The sequence below is a fragment of the Bos taurus genome, chromosome 29 (assembly GCF_002263795.3).
Source record: "Bos taurus isolate L1 Dominette 01449 registration number 42190680 breed Hereford chromosome 29, ARS-UCD2.0, whole genome shotgun sequence".
Classification (NCBI taxonomy): Eukaryota; Metazoa; Chordata; class Mammalia; order Artiodactyla; family Bovidae; genus Bos; species Bos taurus.
The window spans coordinates 5,394-21,068 of record NC_037356.1 but is presented as its reverse complement, the minus strand read 5'-3'; the positions used below and the strand labels follow the sequence as shown (position 1 = coordinate 21,068).

The 15,675-nt window shown below is 56.2% G+C and overlaps 4 pseudogenes; 1 reads left to right on the top strand and 3 right to left on the bottom strand.

Annotated features, from left to right (window-relative positions):
* Nucleotides 1-2,472: 2,472 nt before the first annotated feature.
* Nucleotides 2,473-2,592, bottom strand: LOC112444962 (uncharacterized; annotated as a pseudogene).
* Nucleotides 2,593-6,007: 3,415 nt separating this feature from the next.
* LOC112444951 (uncharacterized) lies at nt 6,008-6,127 on the bottom strand (annotated as a pseudogene).
* Nucleotides 6,128-9,546: 3,419 nt separating this feature from the next.
* Nucleotides 9,547-9,666, bottom strand: LOC112444940 (uncharacterized; annotated as a pseudogene).
* Nucleotides 9,667-12,114: 2,448 nt separating this feature from the next.
* On the top strand, nt 12,115-12,234 carry LOC112444932 (uncharacterized; annotated as a pseudogene).
* The last annotated feature ends 3,441 nt before the right edge of the window (nt 12,235-15,675 follow it).

The following is a 15,675-nucleotide window of genomic DNA, read 5'->3' as shown; positions in this document are numbered from 1 at the left end:
GCCCAACTTTAATACAACCCATGGACTGCGGCCCCTCAGGCTCCTCTGTCCGTGGCATTTCCCAGGCGAGGATACTGGGAGTGGGTTGCCATTTCCTTCTCCGGCGGGATCTTCCCGACCCAGGGATCAAACCCCAGTCTCCTGCGCACGGATGCCTTGCCATCTGAACCAGGACATTGCTAATTCCCTAGGCAAAATACAAAGAATAGAGCTCGTGTTCTACTAAATGGAAAGATGATTTCAAAAACAGAAGCTGTCCTTTGTTGGTATCTGTGAATCTTTATGTAGTTTTCGTTGATTTTTACTGTTAAGGCTAACTGAACAAGGCAAGAGAGAAACCCCAGAATTGAAAAGCAATTGACGGTTTTGAAAGAAACATGTGCAGGTGAAGCTCTCTTCCTTTTTGAGAGATGGTTAAATGCAAAATCTTGATTCAACACATATGACTTTTGTGCACTTTCTTTCAAATCTCCATGACAAAACCCTAAGGCGTCCAGGAAGAAAGGAGTAGAGGGGCAGACAAAAAGAGCAACCTTTCCCCTTGGTGCCATCGCAACCAGCTGCTTAGTTCCTTCATCTCAAGGACTATCATCTGGGCTTCTCTGGTTTGTCTGATTCTTGTTTCGGGGACCGTTTCTCGTCACAAGGCTGTCAACAGTGGGGGTGGGGTGTGTGTGTGTGGGGGGGGAGCCCTTCTTTCCATTCCACATGAGACCCAGTGGACAATCCAGGCCCTGCCCACTGCATTGAGTGTGCAGCAACAATATCAACGGTAATGCGGGTGAACAACACGTATTCCTGGAATCCACTCCGTTGGCTACTGACTGTGTGTGGTGGTGGTCTGGAACCTAGACCTGGAAGCTTTCTGGATGATTGCAAATGACACCAAAGTCTGAGGACGATGGAAGATCTTCACATTTCTGCAAGAGCCACACACCTCCAGAAGGAACCACAAGACTTGCCTGAAATGGTCAAGGTATAAGTCTTGGACTCAACGTTGGAAGGTCTCCACCTTTGCTATGGAAGTCAAACGATCTTTCTTTGAAATGAAAATGGAGCATACTGAACGTTCACATGCTTCTAGAGCATTTGAAAAGCCCTAACTTGTAGAAATCTGCTGTACGAGTTCCTTGAAAGCAAGAACCTCTATGTATGGATATGTCTTCATGCCTTAGATTGTGCCTCGAATATAGTGTACACATCAACCCAGGAAAGGAAAGAATTGACTCGCCAAATAGACAAAGAGATCAAAAGTGCCGAGCCAAGTGACCCCTTGAGGCTTCCAAGAGCTTTTCTGTCTTTCACACACTAAGTAAATACTGAGCACCTACGATGAGCTAGGAGGCATGTAATAAGTTTCAGGGAATAGAAGGCGGAGAGAAGAAGACACAGAGTTCCTGCTTTCACTGAGACGACTCTAATGATACATCACAGGCAGATCCTTTGAGAACCTATAGAGGGGCCTCTTCCCTCACCACAAAACCTGGGTGTCAGGGAAGGCTTTCCAGAGGCACCATTTCGTTGAGGTCCATAGGTTGAACCTAGGTAAACCAGGGTTGAGATGCAGGAAGAATTTCAGGCAGGGAAAATAGCATCTTGGAAGGCTAGGTGACCAGGGAAACTTAGGACATTCAAGAAACGAAAAATGCCCTATGGGATGGAAGCCAAAGAGTGCAGAGGGCATTCCAGGCAAAAGACATCAGAGAAGAACGTGAGGAGCAAGCCTGAAGGGAAGTGGTCGTATCTTCAATATGCTGGGAAAATACGAGAGCCGTTGGAGCAGGGAGGTGACAGCATTGCATCTGCATTTCCAAAAGGTCATCTTGCTCCACATCACTAATGATTGGAGAGGCTCAACTCCAAACTCCAAGGAGGGACCACTTCACATGAGTCCGATTGGGCCTCACTGCGATGTCTGTCAATAACCAGTGCTGGAGAAGATGTGGAGCAAAGGGAACTCTCCTCCACGGTGAGTAGGAATGGGCGTGGGTAGAGCCGGTATGGAAAAGAATATGGAGGTTCCCGAAGGAACTAAAAGTGGAAGTAGCGTATGGTTCAGCAGTCCGACTCCCAGGCATAGATACACCCACGGTATAAGTGAACAAGATAGATGCCCCGTTTGGGCACATCTATCTGTGCGTGCGTGCGCACATGCGCATGCGCGATGGCCTGCGAGGCAGGGGGTGGGGCGGGGGCTGGGGCTCTGGCTGGAGTCCGTGCAAGCCCCGGGATTGCCTGAGGCAAGCCAAAGGAGCCCCAGATGGAGACGGGACTGCCGGTCGTCGGGTGTCCTGGAAGCCGAATGCGAATGCGGAGGGGCTCGCGGGCCGCGCGGAGGCAACCCAGGTCTGCAGCGGGAGTCGGGGCCCCGGCCAGCCGCTCCCCGCGGCCCGGGAGGGGCTGGGGCTGCGGGGGGGATCCAAGAATCGGGACGCGCGGCGGGGGCTAAAGGACCTCTTCTGGTAGGCAAAAAGCCTCGAGCACCCGGGATTCCCAGGTGGTCTCCCATCCAAGATCCTAACCAGGCCCGACCCTGCTTAGCTTCCGAGATCAGACGAGATCGGGCGCCTTCAGGCTGATAGGGCCGGAGCCGGAGGCGGTTGGCGCGGGGCGCCCTAAGAGCCTTGCGCTTCGCCTCCCTTTCGCTCTGCCCTGCAGGTCGGGCCAACGGGCCGCACCTCTCGTCGGGGGGCGTGCTGTACTTGAGCCGCAAGACCGGCGACCGGACTCCAGCCTGCTGACGCCGGCCCGCCCCCCGAACACCGCCAACACCAGACCAGCAAGCGCCTGGCCGGGCCCGGGGGCCCGAGGGGCTTCCAGGACCCCCATTGACCGGGAGGGCGTGCGTGCGTGCGTGCGCGCGGGGCCTGGGGCTGGGCTGAGGGGTGCGGAGGTCTCGGCGCCCTCCCACCCGCGGCCACTCCAGACCCGGCCGCGCTCGCTGAGCGGGGCCTCCCCCGATCCCATTCGCTGCTCAGGCCCGCGCGGCCCCGGAGGTGTCGGTCTTCGGCGCCCGCCGCCTCCCAACCCCCGCGGCCCAGGGGCCTCTGAACCTCCTGCGGGCCTAGGCGCAGCGAAACTTGAGCGCCCAACTTGCCCGGCACCTGTCCGGTGCCCAAACCCACCAGAAGCCAGGGAGGCGCGGTCGACCGGAGCGCCTCAGCCCCTCCCCTTCGCACTACCGAGGCCCCCCCTTTGCCCCCACGCCAAGCCCTCGACCTTCCTGAGAGAGCAGACGAGCCACAGGCAGGCACACAGACAGACACACAGACACTCGCACGCACCCACGCCAAGGGAGACAGCTGGCCTGCGCAAGCTCCTCAGCCAGAGCCAGAGCGCCTGGGAGAGGCCGGGGCCAGACGAACGGGCCGGCGGCTGGCTGTCAGGAGATACAGAGGCAGAAATACATGAAGATTCCGAGACAGACTCCAAGACGGCAAGAGGAGATACACACACACACACACACACACACACACACACACACACACTTGAGTGTGGTCTTTGGAAATACTTGTGTTCGTAGTTGCTGGGTTGAGCCCAACTTTAATACAACCCATGGACTGCGGCCCATCAGGCTCCTCTGTCCGTGGCATTTCCCAGGCGAGGATACTGGAGTGGGTTGCCATTTCCTTCTCCGGCGGGATCTTCCCGACCCAGGGATCAAACCCCAGTCTCCTGCGCGCGGATGCCTTGCCATCTGAACCAGGACATTGCTAATTCCCTAGGCAAAATACAAAGAATAGAGCTCGTGTTCTACTAAATGGAAAGATGATTTCAAAAACAGAAGCTGTCCTTTGTTGGTATCTTTGAATCTTTATGTAGTTTTCGTTGATTTTTACTGTTAAGGCTAACTGAACAAGGCAAGAGAGAAACCCCAGAATTGAAAAGCAATTGACGGTTTTGAAAGAAACATGTGCAGGTGAAGCTCTCTTCCTTTTTGAGAGATGCTTAAATGCAAAATCTTGATTCAACACATATGACTTTTGTGCACTTTCTTTCAAATCTCCATGACAAAACCCTAAGGCGTCCAGGAAGAAAGGAGTAGAGGGGCAGACAAAAAGAGCAACCTTTCCCCTTGGTGCCATCGCAACCAGCTGCTTAGTTCCTTCATCTCAAGGACTATCATCTGGGCTTCTCTGGTTTGTCTGATTCTTGTTTCGGGGACCGTTTCTCGTCACAAGGCTGTCAACAGTGGGGGTGGGGTGTGTGTGTGTGGGGGGGGGAGCCCTTCTTTCCATTCCACATGAGACCCAGTGGACAATCCAGGCCCTGCCCACTGCATTGAGTGTGCAGCAACAATATCAACGGTAATGCCGGTGAACAATGCGTATTCCTGGAATCCACTCCGTTGGCTACTGACTGTGTGTGGTGGTGGTCTGGAACCTAGACCTGGAAGCTTTCTGGATGATTGCAAATGACACCAAAGTCTGAGGACGATGGAAGATCTTCACATTTCTGCAAGAGCCACACACCTCCAGAAGGAACCACAAGTCTTGCCTGAAATGGTCAAGGTATAAGTCTTGGACTCAACGTTGGAAGGTCTCCACCTTTGCTATGGAAGTCAAACGATCTTTCTTTGAAATGAAAATGGAGCATACTGAACGTTCCCATTCTTCTAGAGCATTTGAAAAGCCCTAACTTGTAGAAGTCTGCTGTACGAGTTCCTTGAAAGCAAGAACCTCTATGTATGGATATGTCTTCATGCCTTAGATTGTGCCTCGAATATAGTGTACACATCAACCCAGGAAAGGAAAGAATTGAATCGCCAAATAGACAAAGAGATCAAAAGTGCCGAGCCAAGTGACCCCTTGAGGCTTCCAAGAGCTTTTCTGTCTTTCACACACTAAGTAAATACTGAGCACCTACGATGAGCTAGGAGGCATGTAATAAGTTTCAGGGAATAGAAGGCGGAGAGAAGAAGACACAGAGTTCCTGCTTTCACTGAGACGACTCTAATGATACATGACAGGCAGATCCTTTGAGAACCTCTAGAGGGGCCTCTTCCCTCACCACAAAACCTGGGTGTCAGGGAAGGCTTTCCAGAGGCACCATTTCGTTGAGGTCCATAGGTTGAACCTAGGTAAACCAGGGTTGAGATGCAGGAAGAATTTCAGGCAGGGAAAATAGCATCTTGGAAGGCTAGGTGACCAGGGAAACTTAGGACATTCAAGAAACGAAAAATGCCCTATGGGATGGAAGCCAAAGAGTGCAGAGGGCATTCCAGGCAAAAGACATCGGAGAAGAACGTGAGGAGCAAGCCTGAAGGGAAGTGGTCGTATCTTCAATATGCTGGGAAAATACGAGAGCCGTTGGAGCAGGGAGGTGACAGCATTGCATCTGCATTTCCAAAAGGTCATCTTGCTCCACATCACTAATGATTGGAGAGGCTCAACTCCAAACTCCAAGGAGGGACCACTTCACATGAGTCCGATTGGGCCTCACTGCGATGTCTGTCAATAACCAATGCTGGAGAAGATGTGGAGCAAAGGGAACTCTCCTCCACGGTGAGTTGGAATGGGCGTGGGTAGAGCCGGTATGGAAAAGATTATGGAGGTTCCCGAAGGAACTAAAAGTGGAAGTAGCGTATGGTTCAGCAGTCCGACTCCCAGGCATAGATCCACCCACAGTATAAGTGAACAAGATAGATGCCCCGTTTGGGCTCATCTATCTGTGCGTGCGTGCGCACATGCGCATGCGCGATGGCCTGCGAGGCAGGGGGTGGGGGGGGTGCTGGGGATCTGGCTTGAGTTGGTGCAAGCCCCGGGATTGCCTGAGGCAAGCCAAAGGAGCCCCAGATGGAGACGGGACTGCCGGTCGTCGGGTGTCCTGGAAGCCGAATGCGAATGCGGAGGGGCTCGCGGGCCGCGCGGAGGCAACCCAGGTCTGCAGCGGGAGTCGGGGCCCCGGCCAGCCGCTCCCCGCGGCCCGGGAGGGGCTGGGGCTGCGGGGGGGATCCAAGAATCGGGACGCACGGCGGGGGCTAAAGGACCTCTTCTGGTAGGCAAAAAGCCTCGAGCACCCGGGATTCCCAGGTGGTCTCCCATCCAAGATCCTAACCAGGCCCGACCCTGCTTAGCTTCCGAGATCAGACGAGATCGGGCGCCTTCAGGCTGATAGGGCCGGAGCCGGAGGCGGTTGGCGCGGGGCGCCCTAAGAGCCTTGCGCTTCGCCTCCCTTTCGCTCTGCCCTGCAGGTCGGGCCAACGGGCCGCACCTCTCGTCGCGGGGCGTGCTGTACTTGAGCCGCACGACCCGCGACCGGACTCCAGCCTGCTGACGCCGGCCCGCCCCCCCGAACACCGCCAACACCAGACCAGCAAGCGCCTGGCCGGGCCCGGGGGCCCGAGGGGCTTCCAGGACCCCCCATTGACCGGGAGGGCGTGCGTGCGTGCGTGCGCGCGGGGCCTGGCGGCAGGGCTGAGGGGTGCGGAGGTCTCGGCGCCCTCCCACCCGCGGCCACTCCAGACCCGGCCGCGCTCGCTGAGCGGGGCCTCCCCCCGATCCCATTCGCTGCTCAGGCCCGCGCGGCCCCGGAGGTGTCGGCCTTCGGCGCCCGCCGCCTCCCAACCCCCGCGGCCCAGGGGCCTCTGAACCTCCTGCGGGCCTAGACGCAGCGAAACTTGAGCGCCCAACTTGCCCGGCACCTGTCCGGGGCCCAAACCCACCAGAAGCCAGGGAGGCGCGGTCGACCGGAGCGCCTCAGCCCCTCCCCTTCGCTCTACCGAGGCCCCCCCTTTGCCCCCACGCCAAGCCCTCGACCTTCCTGAGAGAGCAGACGAGCCACAGGCAGGCACACAGACAGACACACAGACACTCGCACGCACCCACGCCAAGGGAGACAGCTGGCCTGCGCAAGCTCCTCAGCCAGAGCCAGAGCGCCTGGGAGAGGCCGGGGCCAGACGAACGGGCCGGCGGCTGGCTGTCAGGAGATACAGAGGCAGAAATACATGAAGATTCCGAGACAGACTCCAAGACGGCAAGAGGAGATACACACACACACACACACACACACACACACACACACACACTTGAGTGTGGTCTTTGGAAATACTTGTGTTCGTAGTTGCTGGGTTGAACCCAACTTTAATACAACCCATGGACTGCGGCCCATCAGGCTCCTCTGTCCGTGGCATTTCCCAGGCGAGGATACTGGAGTGGGTTGCCATTTCCTTCTCCGGCGGGATCTTCCCGACCCAGGGATCAAACCCCAGTCTCCTGCGCGCGGATGCCTTGCCATCTGAACCAGGACATTGCTAATTCCCTAGGCAAAATACAAAGAATAGAGCTCGTGTTCTACTAAATGGAAAGATGATTTCAAAAACAGAAGCTGTCCTTTGTTGGTATCTTTGAATCTTTATGTAGTTTTCGTTGATTTTTACTGTTAAGGCTAACTGAACAAGGCAAGAGAGAAACCCCAGAATTGAAAAGCAATTGACGGTTTTGAAAGAAACATGTGCAGGTGAAGCTCTCTTCCTTTTTGAGAGATGCTTAAATGCAAAATCTTGATTCAACACATATGACTTTTGTGCACTTTCTTTCAAATCTCCATGACAAAACCCTAAGGCGTCCAGGAAGAAAGGAGTAGAGGGGCAGACAAAAAGAGCAACCTTTCCCCTTGGTGCCATCGCAACCAGCTGCTTAGTTCCTTCATCTCAAGGACTATCATCTGGGCTTCTCTGGTTTGTCTGATTCTTGTTTCGGGGACCGTTTCTCGTCACAAGGCTGTCAACAGTGGGGGTGGGGTGTGTGTGTGTGGGGGGGGGAGCCCTTCTTTCCATTCCACATGAGACCCAGTGGACAATCCAGGCCCTGCCCACTGCATTGAGTGTGCAGCAACAATATCAACGGTAATGCCGGTGAACAATGCGTATTCCTGGAATCCACTCCGTTGGCTACTGACTGTGTGTGGTGGTGGTCTGGAACCTAGACCTGGAAGCTTTCTGGATGATTGCAAATGACACCAAAGTCTGAGGACGATGGAAGATCTTCACATTTCTGCAAGAGCCACACACCTCCAGAAGGAACCACAAGTCTTGCCTGAAATGGTCAAGGTATAAGTCTTGGACTCAACGTTGGAAGGTCTCCACCTTTGCTATGGAAGTCAAACGATCTTTCTTTGAAATGAAAATGGAGCATACTGAACGTTCCCATTCTTCTAGAGCATTTGAAAAGCCCTAACTTGTAGAAGTCTGCTGTACGAGTTCCTTGAAAGCAAGAACCTCTATGTATGGATATGTCTTCATGCCTTAGATTGTGCCTCGAATATAGTGTACACATCAACCCAGGAAAGGAAAGAATTGAATCGCCAAATAGACAAAGAGATCAAAAGTGCCGAGCCAAGTGACCCCTTGAGGCTTCCAAGAGCTTTTCTGTCTTTCACACACTAAGTAAATACTGAGCACCTACGATGAGCTAGGAGGCATGTAATAAGTTTCAGGGAATAGAAGGCGGAGAGAAGAAGACACAGAGTTCCTGCTTTCACTGAGACGACTCTAATGATACATGACAGGCAGATCCTTTGAGAACCTCTAGAGGGGCCTCTTCCCTCACCACAAAACCTGGGTGTCAGGGAAGGCTTTCCAGAGGCACCATTTCGTTGAGGTCCATAGGTTGAACCTAGGTAAACCAGGGTTGAGATGCAGGAAGAATTTCAGGCAGGGAAAATAGCATCTTGGAAGGCTAGGTGACCAGGGAAACTTAGGACATTCAAGAAACGAAAAATGCCCTATGGGATGGAAGCCAAAGAGTGCAGAGGGCATTCCAGGCAAAAGACATCGGAGAAGAACGTGAGGAGCAAGCCTGAAGGGAAGTGGTCGTATCTTCAATATGCTGGGAAAATACGAGAGCCGTTGGAGCAGGGAGGTGACAGCATTGCATCTGCATTTCCAAAAGGTCATCTTGCTCCACATCACTAATGATTGGAGAGGCTCAACTCCAAACTCCAAGGAGGGACCACTTCACATGAGTCCGATTGGGCCTCACTGCGATGTCTGTCAATAACCAATGCTGGAGAAGATGTGGAGCAAAGGGAACTCTCCTCCACGGTGAGTTGGAATGGGCGTGGGTAGAGCCGGTATGGAAAAGATTATGGAGGTTCCCGAAGGAACTAAAAGTGGAAGTAGCGTATGGTTCAGCAGTCCGACTCCCAGGCATAGATCCACCCACAGTATAAGTGAACAAGATAGATGCCCCGTTTGGGCTCATCTATCTGTGCGTGCGTGCGCACATGCGCATGCGCGATGGCCTGCGAGGCAGGGGGTGGGGGGGGTGCTGGGGATCTGGCTTGAGTTGGTGCAAGCCCCGGGATTGCCTGAGGCAAGCCAAAGGAGCCCCAGATGGAGACGGGACTGCCGGTCGTCGGGTGTCCTGGAAGCCGAATGCGAATGCGGAGGGGCTCGCGGGCCGCGCGGAGGCAACCCAGGTCTGCAGCGGGAGTCGGGGCCCCGGCCAGCCGCTCCCCGCGGCCCGGGAGGGGCTGGGGCTGCGGGGGGGATCCAAGAATCGGGACGCACGGCGGGGGCTAAAGGACCTCTTCTGGTAGGCAAAAAGCCTCGAGCACCCGGGATTCCCAGGTGGTCTCCCATCCAAGATCCTAACCAGGCCCGACCCTGCTTAGCTTCCGAGATCAGACGAGATCGGGCGCCTTCAGGCTGATAGGGCCGGAGCCGGAGGCGGTTGGCGCGGGGCGCCCTAAGAGCCTTGCGCTTCGCCTCCCTTTCGCTCTGCCCTGCAGGTCGGGCCAACGGGCCGCACCTCTCGTCGCGGGGCGTGCTGTACTTGAGCCGCACGACCCGCGACCGGACTCCAGCCTGCTGACGCCGGCCCGCCCCCCCGAACACCGCCAACACCAGACCAGCAAGCGCCTGGCCGGGCCCGGGGGCCCGAGGGGCTTCCAGGACCCCCCATTGACCGGGAGGGCGTGCGTGCGTGCGTGCGCGCGGGGCCTGGCGGCAGGGCTGAGGGGTGCGGAGGTCTCGGCGCCCTCCCACCCGCGGCCACTCCAGACCCGGCCGCGCTCGCTGAGCGGGGCCTCCCCCCGATCCCATTCGCTGCTCAGGCCCGCGCGGCCCCGGAGGTGTCGGCCTTCGGCGCCCGCCGCCTCCCAACCCCCGCGGCCCAGGGGCCTCTGAACCTCCTGCGGGCCTAGACGCAGCGAAACTTGAGCGCCCAACTTGCCCGGCACCTGTCCGGGGCCCAAACCCACCAGAAGCCAGGGAGGCGCGGTCGACCGGAGCGCCTCAGCCCCTCCCCTTCGCTCTACCGAGGCCCCCCCTTTGCCCCCACGCCAAGCCCTCGACCTTCCTGAGAGAGCAGACGAGCCACAGGCAGGCACACAGACAGACACACAGACACTCGCACGCACCCACGCCAAGGGAGACAGCTGGCCTGCGCAAGCTCCTCAGCCAGAGCCAGAGCGCCTGGGAGAGGCCGGGGCCAGACGAACGGGCCGGCGGCTGGCTGTCAGGAGATACAGAGGCAGAAATACATGAAGATTCCGAGACAGACTCCAAGACGGCAAGAGGAGATACACACACACACACACACACACACACACACACACACACACACTTGAGTGTGGTCTTTGGAAATACTTGTGTTCGTAGTTGCTGGGTTGAGCCCAACTTTAATACAACCCAGGGAAAGGGTGCTCTTTTTGTCTGCTCTACTCCTTTCTTCCTGGACGCCTTAGGGTTTTGTCATGGAGATTTGAAAGAAAGTGCACAAAAGTCATATGTGTTGAATCAAGATTTTGCATATTAAGCATCTCTCCAAAAGGAAGAGAGCTTCACCTGCACATGTTTCTTTCAAAACCGTCAATTGCTTTTCAATTCTGGGGTTTCTCTCTTGCCTGTTCAGTTAGCCTTAACAGTAAAAATCAACGAAAACTACATAAAGATTCAAAGATACCAACAAAGGACAGCTTCTGTTTTTGAAATCATCTTCCATTTAGTAGAACACGAGCTCTATTCTTTGTATTTTGCCTAGGGAATTAGCAATGTCCTGGTTCAGATGGCAAGGCATCCGAGCGCAGGAGACTGGGTTTGATCCTGGGTCGGGAAGATCCCGCCGGAGAAGGAAATGGCAACCCACTCAGTATCCTCGCCTGGGAAATGCCACGGACAGAGGAGCCTGATGGGCCGCAGTCCATGGGTTGTATTAAAGTTGGGCTCAACCCAGCAACTACGAACACAAGTATTTCCAAAGACCACACTCAAGTGTGTGTGTGTGTGTGCGTGTGTGTGTGTGTGTGTGTGTATCTCCTCTTGCCGTCTTGGAGTCTGTCTCGGAATCTTCATGTATTTCTGCCTCTGTATCTCCTGACAGCCAGCCGCCGGCCCGTTCGTCTGGCCCCCGCCTCTCCCAGGCGCTCTGGCTCTGGCTGAGGAGCTTGCGCAGGCCAGCTGTCTCCCTTGGCGTGGGTGCGTGCGAGTGTCTGTGTGTCTGTCTGTGTGCCTGCCTGTGGCTCGTCTGCTCTCTCAGGAAGGTCGAGGGCTTGGCGTGGGGTCAAAGGGGGGGCCTCGGTAGTGCGAAGGGGAGGGGCTGAGGCGCTCCGGTCGACCGCGCCTCCCTGGCTTCTGCTGGGTTTGGGCACCGGACAGGTGCCGGGCAAGTTGGGCGCTCAAGTTTCGCTGCGCCTAGGCCCGCAGGAGGTTCAGAGGCCCCTGGGCCGCGGGGGTTGGGAGGCGGCGGGCGCCGAAGACCGACACCTCCGGGGCCGCGCGGGCCTGAGCAGCGAATGGGATCCGGGGGAGGCCCCGCTCAGCGAGCGCGGCCGGGTCTGGAGTGGCCGCGGGTGGGAGGGCGCCGAGACCTCCGCACCCCTCAGCCCAGCCCCCAGGCCCCGCGCGCACGCACGCACGCACGCCCTCCCGGTCAATGGGGGGTCCTGGAAGCCCCTCGGGCCCCCGGGCCCGGCCAGGCGCTTGCTGCTCTGGTGTTGGCGGTGTTCGGGGGGCGGGCCGGCGTCAGCAGGCTGGAGTCCGGTCGCCGGGTCGTGCGGCTCAAGTACAGCACGCCCCCGACGAGAGGTGCGGCCCGTTGGCCCGACCTGCAGGGCAGAGCGAAAGGGAGGCGAAGCGCAAGGCTCTTAGGGCGCCCCGAGCCAACCGCCTCCGGCTCCGGCCCTATCAGCCTGAAGGCGCCCGATCTCGTCTGATCTCGGAAGCTAAGCAGGGTCGGGCCTGGTTAGGATCTTGGATGGGAGACCACCTGGGAATCCCGGGTGCTCGAGGCTTTTTGCCTACCAGAAGAGGTCCTTTAGCCCCCGCCGCGCGTCCCGATTCTTGGATCCCCCCCGCAGCCCCAGCCCCTCCCGGGCCGCGGGGAGCGGCTGGCCGGGGCCCCGACTCCCGCTGCAGACCTGGGTTGCCTCCGCGCGGCCCGCGAGCCCCTCCGCATTCGCATTCGGCTTCCAGGACACCCGACGACCGGCAGTCCCGTCTCCATCTGGGGCTCCTTTGGCTTGCCTCAGGCAATCCCGGGGCTTGCACCGACTCCAGCCAGATCCCCCGCCCCCCCCCCCCCCCCTGCCTCGCAGGCCATCGCGCATGCGCATGTGCGCACGCACGCACAGATAGATGTGCCCAAACGGGGCATCTATCTTGTTCACTTATACTGTGGGTGGATCTATGCCTGGGAGTCGGACTGCTGAACCATACGCTACTTCCACTTTTAGTTCCTTCGGGAACCTCCATAATCTTTTCCATACCGGCTCTACCCACGCCCATTCCTACTCACCGTGGAGGAGAGTTCCCTTTGCTCCACATCTTCTCCAGCACTGGTTATTGACAGACATCGCAGTGAGGCCCAATCGGACTCATGTGAAGTGGTCCCTCCTTGGAGTTTGGAGTTGAGCCTCTCCAATCATTAGTGATGTGGAGCAAGATGACCTTTTGGAAATGCAGATGCAATGCTGTCACCTCCCTGCTCCAACGGCTCTCGTATTTTCCCAGCATATTGAAGATACGACCACTTCCCTTCAGGCTTGCTCCTCACGTTCTTCTCTGATGTCTTTTGCCTGGAATGCCCTCTGCACTCTTTGGCTTCCATCCCATAGGGCATTTTTCGTTTCTTGAATGTCCTAAGTTTCCCTGGTCACCTAGCCTTCCAAGATGCTATTTTCCCTGCCTGAAATTCTTCCTGCATCTCAACCCTGGTTTACCTAGGTTCAACCTATGGACCTCAACGAAATGGTGCCTCTGGAAAGCCTTCCCTGACACCCAGGTTTTGTGGTGAGGGAAGAGGCCCCTCTATAGGTTCTCAAAGGATCTGCCTGTGATGTATCATTAGAGTCGTCTCAGTGAAAGCAGGAACTCTGTGTCTTCTTCTCTCCGCCTTCTATTCCCTGAAACTTATTACATGCCTCCTAGCTCATCGTAGGTGCTCAGTATTTACTTAGTGTGTGAAAGACAGAAAAGCTCTTGGAAGCCTCAAGGGGTCACTTGGCTCGGCACTTTTGATCTCTTTGTCTATTTGGCGAGTCAATTCTTTCCTTTCCTGGGTTGATGTGTACACTATATTCGAGGCACAATCTAAGGCATGAAGACATATCCATACATAGAGGTTCTTGCTTTCAAGGAACTCGTACAGCAGATTTCTACAAGTTAGGGCTTTTCAAATGCTCTAGAAGCATGTGAACGTTCAGTATGCTCCATTTTCATTTCAAAGAAAGATCGTTTGACTTCCATAGCAAAGGTGGAGACCTTCCAACGTTGAGTCCAAGACTTATACCTTGACCATTTCAGGCAAGTCTTGTGGTTCCTTCTGGAGGTGTGTGGCTCTTGCAGAAATGTGAAGATCTTCCATCGTCCTCAGACTTTGGTGTCATTTGCAATCATCCAGAAAGCTTCCAGGTCTAGGTTCCAGACCACCACCACACACAGTCAGTAGCCAACGGAGTGGATTCCAGGAATACGCATTGTTCCACCGCATTACCGTTGATATTGTTGCTGCACACTCAATGCAGTGGGCAGGGCCTGGATTGTCCCACTGGGTCTCATGTGGAATGGAAAGAAGGGCTCCCCCCCCCACACACACACACACCCCACCCCCCACTGTTGACAGCCTTGTGACGAGAAACGGTCCCCGAAACAAGAATCAGACAAACCAGAGAAGCCCAGATGATAGTCCTTGAGATGAAGGAACTAAGCAGCTGGTTGCGATGGCACCAAGGGGAAAGGTTGCTCTTTTTGTCTGCCCCTCTACTCCTTTCTTCCTGGACGCCTTAGGGGTTTTGTCATGGAGATTTGAAAGAAAGTGCACAAAAAGTCATATGTGTTGAATCAAGATTTTGCATTAAGCATCTCTCAAAAAGGAAGAGAGCTTCACCTGCACATGTTTCTTTCAAAACCGTCAATTGCTTTTCAATTCTGGGTTTCTCTCTTGCCTTGTTTCAGTTAGCCTTAACAGTAAAAATCAACGAAAACTAATAAAGATTCAAAGATTACAACAAAGGACAGCTTCTGTTTTTTGAAATCATCTTTCCATTTAGTAGAACACGAGCTCTATTCTTTGTATTTTGCCTAGGGAATTAGCAATGTCCTGGTTCAGATGCCGCAGATCCGTCGCGCAGGAGGACTGGGTTTGATCCCTGTGGTCGGACATTCCCGCGTGGAAGGAAATGGCACCCACTTCCAGTTATCTCGGCCTGGGAAAATGCCACAGAGCAGGCCTGATGGGCCGCAGTCCCAATGGGTTGCTATTTACAACGTGGGCTCAACCCAGCACAATTTGGACGAAAGTTATTTTCCCAAAGAACATCAGTGTGTGTGTGTGTGTGTGTGTGTGTGTGTGTGGTATTCTTTTGCGTCTTGGAGTCTGTGTCTCGGAATCTTCATGTTATTTCTGCCTTGTATCTCTGACGCCAGCGCCGTTAAGTTGGTCCGGCATCTCCAGCGTGCGCTTGGCTCTGGTGAGGGCTTGCGCAGGCCAGCTGTTCCTTGGGTGGGTGGTGCGAGTGTCCTGTTGTGGTTTGTCTGGTGCTGCCTGTGGCTGTTGCTCTCTCGGAAGTAGAGGGCTTGGCGTGGGGCAACGTGGGGGGGCTCCCCGGTAAGGCGGGGGAGGGGGTGAGGCGCTCGGTCGACGCGCCTCCTGGCTTCTGGTGGGTTTTGGGCCCGGACAGGTGCCGGGCAGTTGGGCGCTCAGTTTCGCTGCGTCTAGCACGCAGGAGGTTCAGAGCCCTGGGGGCGGGGTTGGGAGGCGGCGGGCGCGAGAAGAACTCCCGGGGCCGCGCGGCCATGAGCAGCGAATGGGATCGGGGGGGAGGCACCGTCAGCGGGCGGCGGGGTCGGGAGACAACTGGCCGGCCGGGTGGGAGAGGGCGACGAGCTCCACCTCAGCCTGCAGCCTGCGCCGCACGGCACGCCGAGCTCCGGTCAAGGGGGGTCCTAAGCCCCATCGGGCCCTGGGCCGGCCAGGCGCTTGCTGGTTCGGTGTTGGCGGTGTTCGGGGGGCGGGCCGGAGTCAGAGCTGGGTCCGGTCGCGGGTCGGTTGCGGCTACAGGTACAGCCGCCGCGACGAGATGTGCGGGCCGTTGGAACGACTGCGGGCAGAGCGAAATGGGCGAAGGACCAGGCTCTTGGGTGCCCGCGCAACGCCTCGGCTCCGGCCTATAGCCTTGAAGCGCGTCTGTCCTGATTGGAGTAGCGGTCGGCTGGTTTGGATCTTGATGGGAGAC